The sequence below is a fragment of the Cryptomeria japonica genome, chromosome 7 (assembly GCF_030272615.1).
Source record: "Cryptomeria japonica chromosome 7, Sugi_1.0, whole genome shotgun sequence".
In the NCBI taxonomy this organism is placed as follows: domain Eukaryota; kingdom Viridiplantae; phylum Streptophyta; class Pinopsida; order Cupressales; family Cupressaceae; genus Cryptomeria; species Cryptomeria japonica.
In genome coordinates, this window is record NC_081411.1 from 329,095,510 (window position 1) to 329,104,468 (window position 8,959).

Below are 8,959 nucleotides of genomic sequence, written 5' to 3' on the forward strand. Positions count from 1 at the left end.
GTTCAAAGTGTAGAGATGCCATCACTACTGATAGGGGGTGGGATATTTTCTACTACTTCTATGGAAATAGAGATAAGCCTACACCCGCATCAAATTGTTGGAATCTATACCTAGCCAAGATTGTTGTCCCCAATGTTTTTGTAGAGAAACTTCTTATCAGGAAATTGGGGAAAAAATATCATCCTGAAAGAGTGACTATGAGAATGGTGAATGGGCACATTTTGGTTGATATTTCTAGGGATACCATCGTTCAATGTTTTGGCTTGAACAAAAGTGCCCTCAAGAAAATTGACTTAAAAAGGATGGAGAATGAGCATGCAATCAAGAAGGATTTTCTAAGGAGAGAAGAGATCCCGAACTTTAAAAAAAGGATGTATCAGATTAGCAAGAATTACATTTTAAACATTGAGAAGGAGCCCTTTGAAGTTGCATGAAGTGTGAATGGATGCAAAAGATGAGAAAGCCCAATTATATTTCAAGTATTATTTTTTGTTGTGCCACCTAATTATTTTCCAAAATAGGACTAATTGGGTTACGACCTTAAAGGTAACAATGTTTAATCCTGATTCAGGTAGTAGGTGGGGAGTTTAAAGATGGACCCAAGTGTGGGACAAGGGGTCCTAGTGGTCTAATTACTTTGCATTTATTGATCATTTTGTGGTAAAGGTTCTAAGATATTATGGATTCCACATTCCAAGGCTCCTTGGGGACATTGTAAGAGTATTACGGGTGAGGTATTCCAAGCCTAAAAATATTCAATTTCTAGAGGGTGCATTCACCCATAATTTTGGTGGTTTTTTCCTATATTCTTAGTGCACAATAATCAGGGTATTTAGATGCCCTCAGCCACCTCACATTTTGCCACTTACTATTTCTCCAAGGTTGATTTTTATTAAATTCATGTGCCAAATTCTATGGATGGAAAAGAAGTGGATCCAAACATAGAAAAAGGGGACACACCTCCCTTGGCTCACTATGTATGATTATTTCTCTTATTGGAGTGAAACACTTGAGAAGGTTCAAGACTTTAAGGTAAACACCTATCACCTCAATATTGGAAAATCTTGGGAATATGTCCCAAAGGGGTACATCAATGAGCTTGGGGCATAGAAAATGGAGGTAAAGAGCATCTCCCATGAGCATGATGAGTATGAAAATCTGATAAGGAACTATTGTCCTAGTGATGCCATTCAAAGGAGGAAGAAATATGATATTTTGAAGAAAAATGAGTAGGAAATAAGAGAGAGGAACCCCCATTTTTAGGGATTTTGCTCCAATATCAAGAATAATTTTGCATGGATGTTGTGCAAGTTAAGGTTTTTTGAGGCCATTTCTAATGATGCACAAGAAAAGGCCTGGGTAGAGAAATCAACAAGAGAAATTGAGGAGGAGCAGCCAACATAAGAGCCTCCAGAATCCTTTAAAATAAAGGAAAAGGAAAATTTGATTGAGGAGTCTTCCAAGTTGTCCCCTGTGAGAAAATTGCACAAGTATCGCAGCAAGCTAGAGAGGCAATCAAGAAAGTTCAAAAGGGTAAGGCAATCATGTCTAACTTTATTAAGATTGTAGATGATGAAGTGGATGCAAATGGCCCTCTACCCTCTTCTCCTTGGAAAACCTTCCAAGATGATGATATTATTAATGTGCCAATGGATAAGGATAGGGAAATTGTCCCTAGCTTTATCTCTATGGAGGAGGCCAAAGATGAAAGGATCATTACTGCTGCCCAATTTTTGTCTAATAATAATTTCACTAAGACCCTAGAGTTCAAATATTTTTGGTTGAAAAATAAAATGAAAGATATGTCAGATGAAGAGCTAGCAAAATTTAATAAGGACAATGTAGATTGTGCCCCACAAGAAGCCAGGGAAATGATTAAGGGCAATGGTATGATGTTAATCCCTGGGTAGGATTTGCAAAGAATTTCTAGTTTGGATCAAGTGATGAGGTAGGAAGATCCTGTATATGTCCAATAATTTGGAAAAACATGGCTCAAGTTTTAACTCAAGCATTAAATAATTTGCACATTGGGTAAGGTCCCCTAATACTAAGAAGCCAATTGTGTTGCATGGGGTAAAGCAAAAAGTGGGTGGTGTCATTATCGAAACCCTTGTAGATACCATAGCTTTGGAGGTTGCCACATTTCCATTTCATGCAACACTTTTTGCAAAGGCAGCTACTCAAGAGCAGGAAAAGTGACATGAGGAACTTAAGAAGAAAAATATTTCTCTTTATGCTAGCCATAATGAGTTATACATTGAAAATGTCAAGATAAAGAAAGAGCTAGCAATGAGGGGTTCCACCTTTGGATTGATGGAAGAACAAATTCCTCAAGAGTAACAAGAGCCAATTGGACCAAGTGTGTCAAACAGAGTTCCTAGTTCTTTGATTCATGAAAATAAGATGCTAACTTTCCAAAATAAGGCACTAGCCAACATAATTATAAATAGGGATAGAAAATTTCTAAAAATGAAAGAGAATGTAGAAGTGCTTGGAAATCAGAAGAACAACAATTTTGCAGGTTAAAAATAAATTAATTGGTAAATTGGATGAGGTGCACGCCTCACATTCTTCTATATTCCATATATATACTCAATTGGATGACATTCTTTCATTCTTCTAAAAAGTAAGGGAAATGTGGTTTCTTAAGGCCACAATATTAAAATAGGTTCTCTTGCTAGTAAAAAAAGTACCTTTTATGCCCCAAATTATGGGAACGGTCTGGAAAAGTTATAATTTAATAATAAAATAACTCCCCATTGTAGAGGCTAAATAAAAATCATTAAGGGAGAGCATGGCAACATTTAGGAGTCTACAAAAATGGGAAATTCATGAAATTTTGAATACCAACAATTAGGTGAAAGAATTGAGAAAGTGGAGGTCAGATTTTGAAGAGGAAATAAATGCAGTTTTGGAGCTATTGGTGTGGGGAGACACTACTTAAAAAGACACCTATTACTTAATTATAAATAAGATTCTTTAGATTGATTCTTTTTACCATAGGTTCATTGTTGAGGCTATAACTGTGATTGATCATAGACTAGAGAGGTTATGGATAAGTTGGAAAATCTCAGTCTCTTCCTAGCCCACCTCAAAAGAAATAGATAGCTATCACAAGCAATAATATTCATTAGAAAAATATCAACCAGAAGAAGAGTAGTTGTTGTGTCTATCATTTTAGTCTACCTCATTATTTTTGCACATGCATTTTGATTACACAAATGAACACATCAGCCCCACTCTCATCACGCCTATTGCACTTATCCCAAGAAGTTTTTAACTCAGGCATCCTCCAACCCTCTCCCAAGGGTGATTTTTGAATGTACTTGTAAAATATGTCTTATGACATAATCTATTATATAAGAAATGAATTTTTTACAAGTGTCCTATTCGGCCTGGAGTTAGTTTTTCTCCCTTGCACTATAAAAGGGGAATTAGGGCGAGTAGAAAATAATTGTGAACATTTTGAGAAGTAGAATGTGATAGGAGTTGAAAATAATAAATAAAGTTAGGTATCTCTATACAAATTTGTTGTGAACATTTTGATGATGTATCTTATCCTTTTTCAAAATCAATCAAAGACATCAGTTTAGAGTGCCCCTATCTTCAATACATATGTTGTATGAATTAATGTGTTAATGACACTTTAATTTTTCTTCTTCAATGGAGAATATATGTTGTTAGAAATAGGTCTCTTTCCAAGTAAAAGAGTTAAATTGTAGTTTAAGAATATTGAAGGTTTGTGTTCTTATAGTTTTGCCTAAGTTTGTAAGTCTTTTCTATCCTAGTGCTTATGAATTCCATGGCCCCTTTACCCTCAACATATAGACCACATGATAAAAATATTCACTTAAGCGATGGACTTTTTTTTTCCCATGGAAGGTCTTGTTAGGTAGTTTATAGGTGTTGCGGGCTAATGGGGGCTTATGTTTTATGCCTTCCCCATCACCCCACAAAGTTCATTTGGCACTTAAGAAAGTGTCATGGGATAGTGGGATACAGACTAGAAAGTAACAAATCATACACTATATGGTCCATTTATCATGGAGTTATGTCTTGCATGGTAGCGGGATGTCTATGTTGCTCAATAAAATTGGTCATCCCCAGCCCCACAATGGTTAGTCAAAGGTAAAAGGTATTGTGTGGGGTGGTGATGTAGAAGGATTTTATATATGTTTTATTTTTCCCATATTTTTTATTTTAATAATTTTCTAGACTAGGAAGTATGAATCACGTCCACCATCATATCATCAAATATCAATAACGAAGGTTCAATTCTGGGTCTAACATGTGATAGAACAAAATATGTAAAAAGAATGACAAAAAATAAGACAAGTGTCATTTTTGTATTGTATCACGCAATCAGTAGTGATGATTTATTATTAGCTAATTTCGTTAAAAAATAATATATGTATTTAATTATAAAAATATTATATATTGGCAAATGAAATTGTTTATATAGAAAAATCAACAAAATTTGAAGATTTTATATATGTTTTAATTTTTCCATTGTTATCTTTTTTTAGCATTTTGTAGACTAGCAAGTTTGAATCACATCCACTATTAGATCATTAAATATCAACAACGAAGGTTGAATTCTGGGCCTAAGATTTGGTAGAACAAAATTTGTATAAAGCATGATCGCAAATGAGACAAGTGTCATTTTTGTATTGTATCGTGCGAATAATAGGGACGACTTATTATTAGTTAATTTATTTTAAAAGGAATTTATATTTTTAACTATAAAAATCATTCTATATTGCCAAATTAATTTTTTTTTTGGATAGATTAATTGCTGGGTAGGGCCAACACCCATTGTATTAAAATAAAAAAAAGATCTTTCATTGAGATATGTTGAGAATTTGAAAAGAGTTGTTTTATAGCTACCAAAACAAAGCAAGCCAAACCTACGAACAAACCTCCTACATACTAATTTTTACAAGACTCATACATAATTGCATTGTTGTATATACATGTCAACTGTTCACCAATTGATTATCTATACAAAAAACAAAAGGCCCCATATTGGGAAGCCCTGAAAATGTAGAGAAACTAGAACCTAATCATCATAACCTAGTACCCACAAACCTACTAACTTCCTCCTCCCTTGATCTTTCCATCTACACTAGCCTACCATGCTTGGCTTTATTCTTAGCCCGGGAGTCTCATTCACATTTGGCATGAACCTCTATTTTGGCGATGTCCTTCACATCCCAATCATCATTTGGAATCCACTCCTTTCCTTGACCATGTTGGTTTTTTTTCCTGCAACCCCCAACCCTAAGGATTTCATCACATTTCAAGTCAAGGAAAGAAATTACAACAGTAACAATGCTTGACTATGCCTTCTTCACATCAATCTATACCTAGCTCGGGAGGGTAATCCCATTTAAGATTAGGACATCTGATATATCCAGTACCTTTTAGCTTCATAGTTCAATAATATGGTAGATATTTCTCAATTTTGTAGGGGATTCCTTATGTACATAATCAACATATAGCCTTAATCCCATTACCATCTAATTTTACTAAGAAATAAATCATGCAGTGCTCAAAGATACATGGGAATATCAAGCACACACCAAAGACACCACCCCTTGCATATTTAGATAAAAAGAGGGAGGAAAAGAATTTTAATTAATTGAATAGATCTATGATATCTCTAGGATAAATTACAATTTAGTGCCTACCTTTGGGAACAGATTCATACGCACAAAAATAAAACACACCTACATCTATAAAATAAATTTGAATTAGGGAAATTGTATTATGATAACGCTTGACATTAACATGATTCAATTAATTTTTCACAATCTCATTCTTTTTAATCTGGTAAATCTTCTATACATTCACTGCAAATTTCACATAGAATTTAATTCCTTCCTTGAGAGACACCCATAAGAAAATTTACATGATAATTGAAAATATTATGGTAAACCAACATATCTTTAATACATCATCCTACATGAATTTATAAAAACATACAGGAGATAGAAAATACAACAATTTGAAATATTATTTCATTCCTAATTGAAGTTTACAACATATGAATTGTATCTCTTTTTGTGTAGTGATACTATAAGATCCCTAAATTAATGGTGGGTTACAACTACCTCCTTTTGAGATGCAAAAATATCAAAACCTTTTACAATAGCCTTGGTATTCCTTTTATAATGGTAAGGAATGCAACAAGCCTTAGGCTGATTACATGTGTCTAGCTTATTCTTCTAATTAGTCCTTTTCTTTCAAAAGTGACCAAATAGATCTGGTTGTCTCTATTTTCTCCTGTGGTGTAACCATTTGGATGGTCATGCATGGTAGCCATCATGCCTATATCAGAGAGAATAAATGTGAACTAGCCACCACACCAACCACGCCACCACTAACCATGGGTGGTTATAGATGTAGAAGATACCAACTCGAGTGGCTTCCACTACTCACCCTAGTAGGGGAGAACTTTTAGAGTTTCGGTTAACGATGCTACCAACCCAATTCATTAGTGTTTGCATCACTCAGTGTCTCCCTAAACTTCTGCATCTAAAGGGAAAATTTTACTGCTAGAGGAAGTCTAGTCAAATGCAAACTGGAAAATAGTATTGCATATGCACATTAATCATCTTGTTCCTCTCTAGTTGTTTGGTGTATTTTCAAGCCCCCTTTGGTTATATGATGGATTTCTCATAGGTTTTCTTTCATGACCTCGACACCTCTTCTGCAACATGATCCATTTCTCACAAGGCTTTGGCATAGCTATTAATATTTATGAAGTTTGATCTTTAGTTGAGTCAGTCATAGAAATTAATGACTTAGTCATCCTTACGTTGATCTGTATTTAAGAACATCCCTACCATCTCTTCATTATTTGTTGTATACCACTCATTGCAATTCAGGCTTCACACATACAACATGATCATGAAAAATTATCTTTCTACAATTCTATTCTTTTAAACGCCCACAAAATGTCCTCCAAACCTCTTCTTTTCTGACACCTTTTCAAATGCAAACTTCAAACGTTGACACATTCTGCATGGTTGTTGACTAGGAATCACTTTTCATTTTCCACAAAATTGAGTCTCACTAAAATTATCTTATGCATCTCAGCGATGGCCAAGTTGCACCCAACTCAGTCTCTATTTAACACATAGTGCATGTCTTTCATTTGCTTGACGCTCCCTGAAGTGGAAAAGACATTCCAATTGAGTCTTGAGTAGTTTCACACATTTTGTAGCTGCAAGACTCAAATGTCGTCTAACTAGAAAGGTGAGGCCTTCCCAAGGCTGAGTATTCAATTCCTTGCAACTTGAATTGGGACTTGGCCACACCAAAGAATATATTATGCCGAGTGTCGAGATCCTTCTTGAGGGACACTTTGGAATGGCTAAGTAAGCTAAGTGGTCCCACAAGATTTGGGACCCACCTTTCATTAATTTTTTAAGAAAATGGGCATCGGCCATCAAGGATTTACTCTCCTTTTGCAAATTACTAGCTAAATAGTGATGACAAGGATCTGGGGCCGATTCTTGAATGGTATTTATCCCCTTCAAAAGATTACTTAGTATACCGCTATTCGGTGTGATAAGTCAATAATTTTAAAAGAACAGACCCGCCAATCTGATTTTAAAAATTTTACATGACCCTGATGTTCTTCAAATGAGAGTTTAATTCAAGGCTAACAGACCCAACACCAATAGGCTTACCATCCTTCTAGTGTCCTATGGTGCAAACTCATCATCATCTAGGAACAATTCAATGGTTAAGTAGTCTCAGTGCCACTCTTCTTCATCAGGGGCTTTGTTACCAATGACACACAATAGGAAATTAATACTCTAGTCCATAATATTCATGCGAGTCTACAACACCTCTAGTTGTAGTGTGGTTACAACTAGAAATCTATGTGCCTAGATAAGGTAGTGTTTGTGTGGGAGTGTAATATACAAATTGTCATCCATATTATCTAATGCTACATCAATTTTACCCAGAAATGAGTGTCTAAACAATATTTGGGTGAGCTTATTTGACCATTGCTAGGACACACTGGAATACAAAATCATAGCTAGGAAAAAAGAAGTGATATTAGAAGATAGCCTGTATTTATGTTGGGACCACAATAATTCCTTACCCAAAGCATCCTTTATAGTGTGTCAGATGTAATCATGGTCATTCACCAATACCCCACCTAGCTTCTTATCAATTATCTCACCCATGAATGCCATTTGTGACTTTGTGGCAAAGAAGACAATAGGTGTTTCCATTGCAACAAGATCAATCATAGAAATAAGTTCAAGCACAATGAATACAAGGTTAAAATTAGGAGGCGTCTTCATCACATTTTAAGAATGATTGTGGTACCTAAATCCTCTATACATTAATTGGCATTAATGCCTCTCTTACCATCACACATGTGAATAGACAAGGATTTGTGGTGTTTATTAGAAATATTTCTAAATCTTCTAAGGGAGCATGTGTTATTACCTCACACGTACCGAAATATACACATCTCGTCCTATTATCTCACACCAATAGTCATATCGAAACATACCCATCTATAGACTAGAGATTTTGTCAACTAGGAATAAGGAATCATGTCCACCGTCAGATCATCAAATATCAATGATGAAGGTTCAATTTTGGGCCTAAGAACTGACAAAACAAAATTTTGACAAGGCATGTTTGGAAATGAGACAAGTGTCATCCATTTATTGTATTGCAAGTGCAATAGCAATGAATTAGTATTAGTTAATAGCCATCTAATTCATAACTAAAATAATTTGATTTGTTTTATTCGAAGAATATTCCACCAAGTTAAACTTTAGAGTATTATATATTTAGAAAATTGCACCCGTAAAATTAAACTTTTGGTTTATTTCAAATGTTTGTTTCGCCAAAAAATTATTTTATATTTAAAAATAAAGATAAATATAAATATCAAAATTTTCTATCGATTTTTACTAATTTAAAG